This window comes from Pinus tabuliformis, chromosome 5_1, assembly GCF_031772625.1.
Source record: "Pinus tabuliformis cultivar Carrire ecotype Pingquan chromosome 5_1, CPIR1, whole genome shotgun sequence".
NCBI lineage: Eukaryota > Viridiplantae > Streptophyta > Pinopsida > Pinales > Pinaceae > Pinus > Pinus tabuliformis.
The window spans coordinates 532,598,641-532,614,805 of NC_142305.1; positions in this window are offsets into that span (position 1 = coordinate 532,598,641).

The following is a 16,165-nucleotide window of genomic DNA, read 5'->3' on the forward strand; positions in this document are numbered from 1 at the left end:
AAGAGAACCAAGAACACACATGCATGTATTATGCATGTCAAAACTAGCAAGGAAATCATACATGCAACTCAATACCTGCAAGTAATCTTGTTGTAGCCACTTGATCCAACTCTTCCTTGCTTGATCTTTGCTTCCCTTTGCTTTCTTGTCCTTCCTTTGCCTTCCTTCCTCCAATGCTAGAGTGCTTCAAGAATGCTCTAAGTGTGCAAGAGTATGAAAGAGTAGAGAGAATAGAGAGAGGGCTCAAAAAATGAATTGATAAAAGGTTGTGAACTGATCCTCAGAACCCTTTTTATTAATGAGACCCCTATTTTCTTCAATTTCCATTATTTTTCCTTCATTTTCCTCCTCACATGCAACCTGTGACCTTTCACCTTCTTTTTTTCCTAATTTCCTTTGTTTTCATAAATAAAATGTCAATTAATGCCTCTTTTCCTTTTCAATGTCTTTATCTATTTCCCCTTAGCCATGTTAAACCAAATGAACACCCACTAGGATGTTTTGCCCAACATTCAACTTGGAATAAGTGTCTCATTACCTTGGTTATTATTTTGCCTTTATTAATTTTATTACATGGATTTTTAACTCGGATTTGTTACAAACCCCTCCCCCTTAGGGGAACATCGTCCTCGATGTTCAATGACACCTACAACCAGTAGGACCACTGAAAAGCAAAACATATTGTCCATGGAGCTTTATAACTTAGCTCGATGTAGTATTTACAATGAACAACTTGCTGAAAAGAAAACCTCATGGGTGTGCTCATGTGCTTATTATTTTTCGTTTTCCACTTGTGAAGAAGATCTGTAACATATTTTTCTTGTGAAATAAAAATACCAGCATTCATTCGCCTCACTTCTATGCCAAGAAAATAACGCATCGATCTCAAACCAAGCATTTAAAATTAAGTCATCATAACATGTTTGAACTCTTCCACTAACAAATTATTTGAAGACGTATATATGATGTCTTCTACATTTAAGAAAATAATCAATGTGTCATTACAATTTGAGTTGATATATAATGTGGGCTCATTTTTACTTCTATTAAATCCCCTTCTTCAAAAAATAATTATCATTTATGCTATACCATGTTCTTAGTACTTGCTTAAGCCCATAAAGAGCCTTTTTTACATCTATAGACTTTATGTTCATTTCTTGTGATTTCAAATCCTTGGTGCTACTAAACACATACATATTTTTTCAATACAACATTTAGAAAGGTTAATTTCACATCAAATTCAATTATATTGTGATGTTAATGCCAACACAATTCTTATTGTCTCCAATCTTGAAATAGGAACATATGTTTCATTGTAGTCAATACATGGCTACTAAGCAAACCCCTTTGCCACTGACCTTGTTCTGTGCTTTTGTGTGGATCCATCAGCAACATATTTTGTTTTATACACCCATTTGACCCTAATTACTTATTTGTCAGTAGGAGGATCCACAATCTCTCATGTTTCATTCGTTTTTGTTAGCATTAGGTTTGCACCTTTCCCTAAAGGTCCAAAGGCTATTTTTATCAGTTCATTATGTAAAGTCATGGTTATGTAAAAGGCATATAAAATTTCTTGTGTAAATTTCTATATAAGTCTAGGGACATGTCTAATCAAGTCTTTTCACCTAACCCTAAGCTTATCCTAAGTTTTTCGCAGCGCAATTAGCTTATTGCAAGCCTACAACTGGCGCTACAAAATAATATTTTCGTAGCGCTCACTGAAAAATTTTAAAAGTTAGGTTTTCGAGTTGCCAACCCCATCATTTCAAGTGCTTACACGTTTTTTCAAAAATCCCTACCCCTTTTCATTCAAGATGTGATAGTTAGCTGCATTGTAAAGCCTAAGAAGGAAGTTTAAACTCAAACCCTAAATTGCCCAATTTACCCTAAAATGGTAATTTCCAGCAAAGCCATAAATCTATTTGAAGTGCGCAAGAAAGCTCTAAAAGTGTTTGTAGTTTCCTGCTAGGAGAATTTAATATTGTATAAGGATTTTCAATGTTATAGTATTTGCAAAGATGGGTCGATCAGGTCATGTGAATAGGTTTGAGCCTGATGGGATGTATTTTGAGGTGTATCCAGAGATGTTTTCTCTGTTCAAAAATGCAGGATGGGAACCAATGTTCGAGTGCTTCAATGGTCACAACCTGAGTTGGTGTCATGATTTCATCTATTCTTTTAATGGAAACACAGTAAGAAGTTGAACCCTGTAGTTTCTAGTCACTGAAAACTCCATTACAAAGGCCACAGGTTTGCCAACTAAGGGTGAGAGATGGTTTAAGAAACAGAGATTGTAGAATGTGGACTTGAATTTTTTCTTGAAGGAGGAATGTTAGAACCAAGACTGGAATGCAGGAGTCCTCCAAAATATGTTGAAGCCTGAATAGTCTAACGCCCTCGGGACTATGCAGCTTATTTTCACCTGTGAAGGCAGTTATTATAAAGCCTATTTGTATCATATGAGGTTTTTATGTCATTTCACAGGTTTTAGTAAGATGAATTTGCCATATTTTATTCACCAAAGTTTGCTAAAGATGTCCACCAAAGCCAGAACTAGACCTGAGCTACAACCTCATGACATTTGTCATCACGACCTGATTAAAATATTATATACTCATGAGCTAAACAAGTAGGTGGAGCAATTGAGGTAGAGAAACATAAGACAGCCTACACCCAGAAGACCAAGGAGAGACCAAACTAAAGTTTTTGTACAAACCCTAGCTCAAGAAACAAAGGGAGAACCCAACCACCATGTTGAAGAACATGTTGAAAACCTTGTAAGGGAAACAGAGATTAGGGTCTATGAAAGGAAGACAAGAAGACAACAAAAGTTGATGTTAGAAGAAGAGGAGGAAAAACAGAGAACAAAACAAAGTAAAAAAGGCAAACAAAAGATAGAAACAAGGGATGAAGAATTTGAAATAGAACCTAGGGTTTACTCCAAAAAACCTCACACTCGCCCTACAAACAAATTGAGATTGGGTTTAAAAGAAAAAACAAACCCTAAGCTGAACAATACAATGATTATTGATGAATATGAAAAGGCTATGTAAACTTCAAAGAGCAGAAAGAAGGCCAAAAGAAAGAGGAAAATAGAGCATGTTGATAGAAAGGAAAAAGAAACCCTAAAGGCTAGAAAAATCATACATAAAGCTACCAGAAGAATGAAAAGAAGTCAGGATAAGCTATACCTCCTTTCTCATGCTGCAAAAGCCATGGAAAATGACCAGTTTACTTCGTGGGGCAGAGAAATATTCAAAACCCTAATTTTGTTTAGCAAACCCTATCATTTTGACCTACTCCATTTTTATCTTTTTTATAGTAATTTATTTTCGATATATTATGGTAATATATCAAAGGGTTTTTGTGGTTGAGAGAGTGCAGAGAGTATGAGTCAACATAAGGAAAAAAAAAAAAACCTTGAAAGGAGAAAGCAGTTACTGTTGGCATTATGATTCAAGTGTTGTCCTTGATGGCAACTCACTCAGAGGCTGGTACAGGTGCTCAAAGGTTGGTACAGGTGGTACAGGTGATGGCAACTTAATCAGAGGACAGATCTTAGTACAGCATGCCAAGAAAGTTCATACATGCAGGTTCATTAAGCCCAAGTCGCGTGTACACGCAGGTTGGCTTCAGTAAAAGAGCGTGTATGTGGAAAAGTACCTTTGGTCCGTGGCAGTTAGTCCTTGGAAGTTGGGCCTATGGTTTCGGACCATGGTGTCTCGACGGGCGTGTCAATCCCTAGTTTTGAGGTTGATGGTATTGGATTACTATGGTTTTGGCTCTTGGTATTGAACAAGGCCTAAGGCTATATAAGGAGAAGATCATTAGGCAAGTTAGAGCATGCATTGTGTGTCTGACGCAGTGAGAGGATCTGGTATAGCTGGTTATCTGTTCGGGACGTTTGGCAAGGGTCGGATCTAACAGCGAAGGCATAAGAATCTATTTCTAGATCTACACGCGGGTTGCCCTTGGTGAAAGCGCGTATACACGCGGTTTTGGTACAGTGAAGTAGCGTATGCATAATAAGATTTGATATTTCAGGTTGCTGCTGATTCTGGTGGTTGTTGCAGAGTTCTGGGCTCTGGTTTTGGTTCTGTGTTCTTGATGACAGGGTTTCAGTGATTCAGTATTGGGTTATTTAATGAATTATGATGCAAGTTTAAGTTGATGATTGTATTGCAGTAATGTTTGTTTTGTACTCTTGGATCCAGTCTGAAAATTGATGAAACGTGGTCCCTGAAGGTTGTAGGGTCAGCACCTACGTACTAGTAAATGGATCAGCTAGTACAAGAGCTGAGGGGGTTGTAGCTCCCTTCCAGAAGTAGTTGGAAAACGAGAGAGGGTTGTAGCCCTCTGCAGGTTGTAGCCTGCGTACTGGTAAAGGACTGCACCAGTACATTGTAAAAGAAGTTTCTCATTAAAGAAGAAAGAGACGAATTGCAGCAGGTGGTTTTCACCCACATTGGGTTTCCACCTTATATCATGGTGTTCATGTGTGTGGCTCTTGTGTGATGTTCTGTTCTGTTATACTGCACCTGTTTACTGTTAATATGCTTAATAATGTTCTGATGCATTTACTGAAGATTAAGCTAACTGAATTATAAGATCTCTGGGTATACGCTAGTTGCATTAGACACAGTCGCGTGTACACGCGAGTTCACGTAATTAAAGTCGCGTATATGTTTCTGAGCATGAAATTGGAAAGTTTTTACTGATCTGATAATACTGATTCACCCCCCCCTCTCAGTATTATTTCCAACAGTTACAAGGGCAGTTGCATAGTTTCAGCATAGTTTAGAGGTTCATGCACGAGTTTTGCTACCAAGAGGGAAGACAAGTTGCAGTTCCAGATATCAAGCCTGCAAGGGAGTGAGCAGTTCTAGATCCTACATGGCAGTTGTGACTCGTCCTTATTCCATAAGAATAGCAGGAGATACACACAACAGTTCCATAATGTACTTTGACCAATGTTATGTGCTAGATAGAGATCCGAATAGCTAAGATGATAGGATTTTGATTATTTTTTGTTAATTAAACCTTCAGATATTGTAAATATTATGCAGTTATTGCTACCAGACTTTGTGGATCTTATCTTTATTGTATTTTTCCTATATATTACATGAGAAATGAGGAAAAAAGGTTGACTTTTTAAGAAAATATAGTTATTGTCTGTGTTGAAGACTTTATTAATCTACAATTTGCCAAGATCAGTAGATTTTGATCAGTGATACAAAGATTCATGTGTTGGTATCTCTTAGTCTGTATTTTCTATATGTTTTAGTGTTTCCTTCTTTGTAATATCATTTGAATGTAATGTCTTTTGATATTTGAATGAGAATAAATGTTGTAGAACTCATCCTTACTTTTGGTGCTCTGCCTCATAGATTCAAATGTTTGCGTTCCTATCTTCTAAATCTACTTTAGGATTAATTTCATATTTCCCCTTAATGTAGTGGATTGTTCTTCTATTTTCCTCTTTCAGCTATAACAATGACAAATGTCTAGGATGTGTTATCTACCTTGCCTTTGTCAATCTTGATTAGACAATCAGTATCTTAGTAAGTTGCCATAAACCCTAGCTTGTTAACTCTATTACCCAATGTACTATCTCTCTCATGCCCAACCAAACCCTACCACAACAAAATTCAACTGAAGATCTAGCCACTATGTGAATGTACAGTCAGTTTCTAATTTAGTGATTAGATTGTCAAAGAGAGCCCTCTCTGAATTGATGGGGCTAGCCTTCAATCTATAATTTGGTTTGTAAAGGTTAACTTAGAGAGTTTTTTGTTCAACCAAGAGAAAATTTATGAGTGATAACACTTTTAATCGTTTCAATCTCTTCATTCATTACTTTTCACCAAGCATCATGTGACAACCCTTGGAAAATTATCCTGTTGTAAATAATGTAACCTTTTTGTTAAAATTGAATTAGCTAAGATATTGGGACACAAATCCCAGATCTTGGGGAGGAAGTTGCTTGGGAAGTTGGAAGATGTGATCATTAATACCATTCATGGGCTGACTAATGGGCTTGGAATGGGTTGAATTCGCATTGATTGAGTTGAAGCTAAAAAAGATGAAAGCCATACCTTTCTTGGAAAAAAAATCACAAGTAAAAGGGGACAAGGAATTTATGGTGGGTTGTGCTTGCAGAGAGGATTCATTGGTTAGGCATACATACACGCAACTGGTATATGGTTACAACATAAGTAGTGGGAGGCTATGAAGCATACTTCTCGACAAAGGAGGATTATTCATGGGGGGCATTCATTCATTCATGAGAGGATCAATGGGATGTAGTCACCTATCCAAGGGGGTGAAATTCCTCATGAGAGGAGAGACAAGAAAATAAGACACAAAGAGAGTTTGAAAAGGAAGGAGGGAGATCACTCTGGATCTAGCGCCAAAAGCCAAGCGGGCTTCTTGGCTGAGAATCATAGAGTTGTAGCTCTCCTTAGAGCTGATGAGTCTGCTAGGAAGCTTGTTGGATTAATGAACCTACTGGTCAAGAGAGAGACACCCAAGTACTTGTGGGGTTGATGAATCACCACGTGTAGCCTTGGGGCCGACAACACTGGTGCTTGCACTCACTGATGAACTACCTGGAGAGGTGGTCTTTGTGCTCCTACAATAACTTATCCAATGATGAACCTTTCCATGTTAGAATGAAACTCCTCCCTTGGAACCAAGCTCAGACTCTTTGTGCTTGCACCAACCCCTGCATTTATGTTGACCGAGTTAAAGGCCCCTGTGGTGTAACAGATGAGAACCACTTAGAGAACCTAAGAGAAATAGTTCATTTTCATTGTATGTAAGTGATGAATTGAGAGTTCCTATCTAGTCCCTGGATTCCTTGTTTTTAGTTTGACTTATGGATTAGCTAGTGGGGGGAGGTAGTGTAGCCTGTCGAATCCTTGTTTAAGCTAGAAGCATTGGTCTTATTCCTTTGAACATTCTTCCTCAAGCTCTGAAATGTGGCTCGGGGGTGATTAGCTACAAGAAAGGTTGTAGTGTAAGGGAATCTAAGGTTGGGTGGAGAGTTGAAGTCCCAATCTCAGTTTTTAGACTTATTTATAAGATAAGTGTTTACTCATGTTTTTTGTTCTTATGATGGTATTTCACTGAATCATTAAACATGGTCTTTTGGCATGTATTGTTCTTATTTATATTTCTATGTTTTGTGTATGTTGAGTTGTTACGAGTGAACAAACTTAGATGCGCAACTGTGTATAAGTGAAATGGGAGATCGTTGAGCTTCCCTGTAACCTTGTGGTTTACATTTATATGTATGATGCTTGTGTATTTTAATGGGTAAATGCAATGGTTTGATATTTTAGTGATAACTAAGTGGAGTTTGGGGAATAAGCACTCATTGTGCACTTCAACAAGTAAAGTTCATGTTTAAGCATGAGAGATTTATGTTTCCATGCCTAAGGCGAGCCAAATGGGGTCTAGATGAACTTGGATTTATGATCCATGAGCTCATAGAAAACAAGTTAAAGTCTTGTAGCTACAATCAAAACGTGAAAACACAGGTTTTTGCAGCCTAAGAGAATTTCAAGGAAATTTCTAACTGTGAGAACTTTGCAAAATAGATCTGAACACGAGGTATGACTTGTTAGGTCCAGGGTCGGGCAAGGTAGCCAAAAGATGGAGTTTGGGGGTCGAGTGAGGCTGCTTGAAGGCAGAGTTCATGGGTTGGGAAATACAGCCAGAGTTAACTCGAGAATCAGGGGTCTAATAGGACTTAGTGGACGTTAAGCGACCGAGTAGCCCAAGTGTGGGCCCAAACCTAAGCTAATTTGGGGGTATAGCGTTCAATAGGGCTTAGCAGGAGTTTTTCACATCAGGGTTGAGTACCGACTGTTGATTATAATAGAAAAATTCCTTCTCGCACAAAGGTCCAAATCATAGTGGGACCTAGGCCACATGGCTCGAGGACACGATAGTGAGTTGGGATGCCATGTGGGCACCATGTGGATACTACGTGGGTGCCACACGATAGAGCCTAGTGACGTGGCAGGATATTATTAGCAAAAATGAGGAAATTTTTTATCATCGAAAATTTATTGACGAGCTAAACATGATGGTGATGTTTATTTTAGGTTTTGAGGAGTTTGGAAAAGGCAAAATTTTAAGACCTCATTCTGATGATAGGACCATGAAGGTTGAGTCAATGATAGTAACACCTTCTTCCGCCCCTAGTAAGGGTTATGTGGTGGATGGGGCATGTTACATAGTGGTATCAGAGCAAAGTCTCAACACTAGACCTTTGGGGGTAATGTCATAGTAGCAGGTTCAACACTTGGATCTCTGGAGATAAAGTTTGGAGTCTTTGACATTGTAATGTCATGCATTTAGGTATGTTGCAGGGAAATGTCAAAGAAGAAGGTTCAATGCTTGGACCTCTGGATATGAGTGGAGCTAAGGCTATGCGTGTTATAGCTAGATATGAAAATAATTGTGTACTACTCATAACATTTTATTATGGACTGCATGTTGACTACAATGATGTTTCTAACATGTTATTTGACTGATGCATTGGCATTACAGGCGTTTTCTATCTTGCATCCTAAAGGTCTAGACAACCTATTGTTGTGACATGGATGCTTGTAATTTCCTTAATTGTTGCAGGATTGTCTGCATGGTTCTGTGTGTGATAACTTGTGGTTTACCACCACTATTATTTGAATGGTTTACCCATACATGCTTGGAATGAAAAGTGTATGTGAATGTTTATATGATACAAGGAATTTTGGGAAAACCCTATGTCGCTTGTATCTGCTCAATATTGCTTGATTTTGTTGAATGTTAGGTGTTTACATGTATATGTTGATTGGGATGTGAAAATCCCATGGTTTGTATGTCATATGATACTAAAGCCTTAGTGCAAGGGAGGTTGGTTATTTCAATATATTGATTGTGGTTATCATGGTCTTTCTTATGGTTGCTTGTCATCAATGGTTAATGCTTTCTTTGCTCAAGGAATGGAAGCATATGGGAAGGCTAGTTAAAGCCTGTAATGGTTGTTATTTCAATATGAGGCTAGAAAATATAGGTTCATCGATTAAATAGATGGGTTCAAGGGAAAAGGTTTTGTGTTAGACCTTTTGGGAGAAGATTATGTGACTTTGTTACAAAGTAGCATGTTTTCTGATGATTGCAAGTGAGTGTTGATTATAGCACTATGTTTGATAGATATGTGTTGATTGTAGACTGTATTGCATGCATGTACATGTTGATTTTGTAATTGTGAAATTAAAAATCACTGATGTCGAAGTGTTAGATTGTTTTCTAACTAACTAATTAAGATGGCATATGTCGTAATGTTAGTCTCAGTAAGGGGCACATTTCTAATTGGTAATGCTAGTCTTGGTAAGGAGACTAATATTTAGTTAATGATGTTGATCTTGATGGGTGGTGTTGGTCTTGATAAAGGGACATATTCTAAATATTGTTGTTGTCCTTGGTAAAGAGGTTGGATTTCATTGCTAATGTTATCCTTAGGGAAAGAAAGTTTTTTTTTTTAAATTTAGCAACGTTGGTCTTGTTAAAAAGGTTGGTATTGATTTCGTAACGGTATGATTATATATTATGTGTATGTATTATTGGTTTTGTGGGAATGCAACTAACATGAAAATTTAGAAGTGTGGACAATTGCAAGGCAACATGCTTGGCACTAGCATGGCAATGTAATAGTTGAAATTGGTTATTTTGTTTTAAACTAGCATTTGAGTAGGTGTGTGACAACACATAAGAAGACTCAGTTGCAGAAAAAAGGAAAGATTTGGCCAATGGAATGCAACATGAATAGAAAAGGAGAAACTCCCCTTAAAGTAGGGAGCTTCAAGAATTGGAAGGCTGAGTTGAGGAGCTGTAAGGAAAAAATAAATAAAATTTCCAGGAATCAAAAAGGGTTGGCCAAGTCGAACTCAATGCTGCAAAAATGCCTGCAATAATTGACACAACGATATTTATCATCAATGGAGTAAAATAGTGCTAACAAGGTCAAGAAGAGGCCTTGTAAGGTTGAAAAGGAAAATAAGTCAATTTCTTGTTGGCATTGCAAAGGGGAGCACCTGAAAATATATTGTCCTAATCAACATCAAAATAAGGAGAGTAGTTCATGTGAGCCTCAGGCACATGAACTAGCAACATGTACTGCTGAAGGAAAAGAGGGTGCACACCATCAATATTTTTGATGTATACATATATATGTATAAACATAAAAGCCCCTCCATGAACTATTTTGAAGGGTGATGGAACTTTAAAAGTTGACCAAAAAAAATGCTTTTGAAAGGACTCGATCAAATTTTGTTATATATATATGGTGGTGAAGTACACAAGGGACACCAACATTCATGGGATTGAATTGATTGCAGTTTATTAGATGCTTCATGCGTTGTGTTTCATGATTTGATTTACATTTTAATTGTTTCTTTGATTGTTGACCTGAGCACGTTCATGCTACCTTGCTTGTGTTTTTACAATTGTTGTCATGAATCTCTTTTTCCTTTTATTCTTGACCTCATTTTCTTTTGATTTTTCCTTTCATCTTTCATTCTTTGGGGCCTTGGGAAAAATTGGTTAGGAATGGAAAGAAAACCATGGAGCTCTGGGAAGGACTGAGCAGAAGACAACTAAAAATTGCAACCTAAGGGAGGGCCTACGCATAAATAAATAGCAGTGAAAGGTGAGAAGGATTGGAGCTGGGCAGATGGGCTTGAAAAAGGCCATCGCTGGTGTATGTTGGAGCATCACTTATGAATGTGACAACGAGCATGAATGAAGTATTATGAGCAGGCTAAGAAATGATTGTGTGAACAACAACATCATATGAATAAGTAAATAAAACAAAATAATAACAATTGGGAGAATTGGTACTAATAGCAAGGTGAAAAAGGTGAAAGGAAGGAATTTAGATAAAAGAATTTATTTGGGCGCATTGGCAATTGTTCTTGAAATTTTATGCATGCTTTACGTAAATACAGGGAGTTCTCTAAAATCTAAATTGACATATGTGAATATGTGTTATAATTATGGGCTTGTTGATGGTTAAACGAATGTATGAAAAAAATGCCATTGTCACTGATAGGGTATTCTCAAGGATCATTTTGATGCAAGAATGATTGATCATATTTATGTATTGAATACATTATGGATGTGATGTCTAATATTCCTAGTTGTATGAGGAATCAATTAGGAAAGAGAAATCCCCAGTTGATTTATGATTTTATTAACATGAGATTATGAGTCACACTCATGCTTATGTCATGGCTGTGAACAAGGAATGTTCAAGGTTATGACAATAGATAAAGAGTAGTGTGATCTGCAACATGCTAGGATAAGCATGGGCAAGTTGAAGGAACCACATACCCAAGATTTGGTTTGTGGCTACATGCAGTAAAGCGTGGAAAAGACATTACTTGGGTGAATGATTTGGATTCTTGAGATTCTCAGTTTTGGGTGGAGACCCTGTATCTTTTGGATTCCTGGATTGCAGAGGTGTTCTTTATGTCTTCAATATTTAACTGCAAGCTTCGTAGTGGTATATTAGTGTTCTCCAAGCTCCCGATATTTGGTGGAGACACTGAAGGCGGTATTTTTTTGTTTATGTGGGTGGAGACAGTGTAGTCTCTAGATTCTTCGTGATATTGGGACAGGTATGCCACCCGAGATTGGGAGCTTCTTGGGCCTTTGATGATATTGGGACAGGTATACCACCTAGGTTTGGGGGTTACTTGAGCCTGGGTAGAAGACTGAAGATCATTTGGAGCACCTCCACCACTATATACTTGCCAAGTTTGGCAATCAATCCAATGTGTGTGAGTAGAAGACTAAATATTGCATGGAACTTGTCCACCATTAGATGCTTGCCGGGTTTTGCAACCAATTTAGTGCATGTGAGTCGAAGATTGCATGGAGATATGTGAGCACTACTATGTGCTAGGCGGGCTTGGAAAATCACTAAGTACGTCTAGATCAAAGGAACAAGAGAAGACTAGAGATAAGTATTAGTTATTATATTGATTTAATGAATTTACAAATTACTGCCATGATTTAGTTTTATTTAAAGTTTTGATTATGATGATTTGGATTATGGACTAATTGGTTTTGTTGTGATAGGAAGTAAAATAAAATTATGGGGTTCACCTCATTGACAAATCTACTAATGAGGTATGATTTAAGTTTATTGCAATTTCTTTATGTTGAGTCTCATGAAAACCTGTGTGTCTATGATGTAGGAAGGGCCAGCTGGGGTGAGTGACGTTCGATGAAGGGATAAATAGTGACAACTTGAAGATAACAAAGTGCGTAGCAACAAACAAAGCCATTGTGGTGACACTAGAACCCAATTTTAACCATTGATCGCCATGAAGCACACCATGACAAATATGACTTGTGTTGAGGCAGGTAAATGCCTTGGTTATGAACTCTCTCGATGCGAGGAAACCTTGCCAAGTTAAGGGGGTGCCTGAACTTGGAAGGTGAGTGACTACACATAAGAGGGATCAGATTGCCCGAGGGGATGGAAATTAGAGAAGGGGATATCATAACATGAATTAGTTTCCAAATAGTAATGGGCATGATGGATTGGGATTAACGGTACATTGGGTGTCTCTCGAACAACAACGAACCAAATTTGTTGTTGAAGGAGCACTAAGTGTGCTAGACAATAGCACTAGACATGGAGGCAGGCGGCACTCTGGAAAAAAAAGTCATCAAAGTTGGATTGGGTGCATTGGAAGCACCAAGAAATGCAAAGAGCCACTGAAAAATTGTTGATTTAATGAATTTTTATTTTGTATCCATTGAGTTATTGGGTAAACAAATGTGTGTGAAATATGATTGTAATTAAGTATCTATAAAGCTCCTAATGGTCTTGCGCTTGGTTTAAAGCAAGTTGTAAATGTGTTTGGGTATAGAACATCGAGGATGGTGTTCCTCCAAGGGGGTGTGTTACAGATCCATTTGGGAACATCACTCCCATTATTCAGATCAGTACTATTAGGGCTCATCAAACCCTAATTCAGTTGCTACATACCCTAGACAAGTCATCAATTTGAATGCCTCCTTCCTTGAGAGTTTCTTGGCCTGAATCCCTCTAGAAATGCCTCCTTGAGGGACCAACATAGCCTTGGTCAGGGGTAAGTGCGCTTCAGTGCAGGTAGGCCCATGTCAGGGTGCTTTCCAGAGCACTTAGGCCCACTTTGACCTGCGCTGGGCGAGATTGAGCGAAATCATCATAGGGTTCTGGGAATATTCTTATCTTCTGGAGCCATCTAGAAGATTCCCACACTTATCATCTCCTATGAGCTCAAAATTGGATAGGGAATGAGTTAAGTAACCTCCTATCCTCTCGTCCCTTCCTCCATGGAAACTAACTCTAATTTTTGAAGGCCTTTCAATACCCTCATTTATGACCAAACCTCCTCCATTTTCCTATAAATTGAGCACTCATCTAAGTGATCAGGGGCTGGACTTTGAGAATTTGTAAGGAGATACTGTTGGTGTGAGGTTTGAGATTGTAAGCAAGTATTGTTATGTTGCCAGAGTGTTGTGCTTTTGATGTGATGTTGGTTGGAACCCAAGCTGGAAGAGTGACAATGGATCAGACTTCATGGTTGTAATTATTCCTTCTACTTAATAAAGTTGTTTACACCTTTTCCCATATTCTTGTCTTTATGTATGATGATTATATGTGTAAATGCTTTCGATTCCATTTGCTTATAGTAGATAGATCTCTTGCTTTGATTGGTTTTTGTCCTCTGTTTATGATTGCAGGTACTTGTCGAGCGGATTAAGTTCGAGAAGGAGCGACGGGAGCCAAACAAAGGAGACAAAGGGAAAGCGAAAGATAACAAGTAGGTCCCTTGTCTTATTTATCTTCTATAGAAAAAGGTTAAGCGCTTTAAATCTGTTGTTCTAGGTGTAGCTACCCACCTAGGGAAATTGTGTTTATCCATAGATGCAAAATTCCACATAACAAATTGGTGACTCCGCTGGGGAACGATCATCGTTCCAGGTAGTTTACCTTCATCCTAGTACACCCTAGTAGACTTTACTTGCTTCCATTGATCTTGTTTCAGCCCTTTTTGAAGTTTTTTTTGGTAAAAATTGTGCTTGCAAGCCCCTAGGATGGCCTCTCTGGCACCAGCGCAGGTCTGGTCAAGAGACAGAGCGCTACAGAGCACCCCTGGCTTGAGGACAGTGCTCTGAAGTGCACTATCTCCCATTCAAGGCTGCGTTGATCCTCCTTAGGTCAAAAATCCCTCCTTTGACTTGATTTTTCCCAAATTTCCTTCTATTTCTACTTGCTGAAAGATCAATGATGCTTGTGTCTTTGAAATCAATTTGTGTTTCCTTTGCTAGCCCTACTTTGGCCTTGATTGTTTAGTGTTTCTTAAATGATTTCTTTATCACTATCAATTCATTGTCAAAGTTAGTTTATAGTCGATTAATCTTTGCTCAAAAGAAAGTGTCATAAAAGTCTTCATTTCTTTCGAAAAGGAACTGTTGTAAAGTCTTTGTTCTTTCAAAAAGATTGATTGATTGTATGTGCATTAGTTTCCTTTTGTTCATTTCAACATTAAGGGAATTGAAAAGAAAAACTTGCATTGTGCATTGAAAGAGTTTGTGTGTGCTCATAGGAATAGTTTAGGGAAATTGCATTAGATGTGTTCTTTGCTCTTTGATTAAAAGAATCTAATTGCTCTATCCCTACTAGCTAAGGTTTTCATTGTTAAAATTGAATGGAAAGAATGCTTATCATATTAGTTGCATTCTAGGAATTTCAAATACATCACGTGGTGAACCTTGAAAGGCAAATTCTTAATCAAGATCAACTTAAAATTAACATCAATTAACCTAATGGAGCATTGTCACCTAATGCAAAACATTTAGAGGTTCTAGGCTAGAGACGTGTTCCAGCGTCGTAAAACATAGCAACTATCACTAACTTGTCTGTGATACATTCCAAGTGTGATACCTCATTCCACGTACGTGAGTATATCGTAGCTCATCCACGTACCTTCAGGTATATAGGGCGGTGTTACAGTACGTAAAGTATAAAGGAATGCTCTCATTGTGCGGTTTCGCATTAGACAGCGCTAATACGGATTGGGCCTCCACGTACTTTCGGGTATATATGGGAGGACAACACTAGGTTGCTATCCATCCTTAGGTAACTGAGTCGGCCGCCTTGTACACTGTGATACACCGAACACAGCATTCGGGGAGATTGCCTGCCCGTACTTCTCGGTTTGCCAGGAGGTATTTTGTAGTTCACAGTTGCTTGGTAAACCTTTTTCCTAGCTTACCCCTTTTTGTTTATTTATTTTTTGTAATAAAATCAATCAGAAATCATGGAGGAAAATCAACCCTTACCCCGTCGTTCGCGGAGAGCAGCGAGTAAACCGCCTTTACTGCCCGAAGCTACACCTATTCGGTCAAAGCAGTCTCGTTTGACTAGATCCAGTACTTCACAAACTTCTGGTTCTTCATCTGAATTACCAGAAACACCTATACCGGTAAGTACTGTGACCCCATTTACTCCTACAATTACTGGTACCTCTATTGTTGAAGTGGAATCTCCACAATTACCTGAGGAAACTAGAACTGAATCTAGTGAAACAGTAACCCAAGTTGTTCAACAATAAGTTGATTCTCAACCTGAAGTTGTTCAACAAGAAACTACTTCTGAACCTGAATATGTTCAACAAGAAGTTAATCCTGAACCTATTACTGTTCAATCAGAAGTTACTTCTGAACCAGAAGTTGTTCAAGAAGCCCAACCTGAACTTTTTATTTTACCAGAACATTTGGATCTTGAGGTTGAACAATCAGAAGTTGTTACCTTACGAGAAGATCAATCGATACATCCTCAGACATCTGTAACTGTCGAGATTTCCTCTTTACCTCAGGAACAAATACCAGAAATCTATTACGGACCTGACAGTGAAATTCTTCCACCTGGTTTGATTTCAATAAAATAGGAATTACCCAAAACTCCATTCCATTTTGGAACTGGACTTTATCTGTATCCTTATACTCCTCATTTTACTACTCCTTTTGATCTTGATTACTTTCAGACACTCGTTGATTTGTTAGGAATTTTATTTGGACATTTGACTATGGCAGAGTCAACATCCCAGAC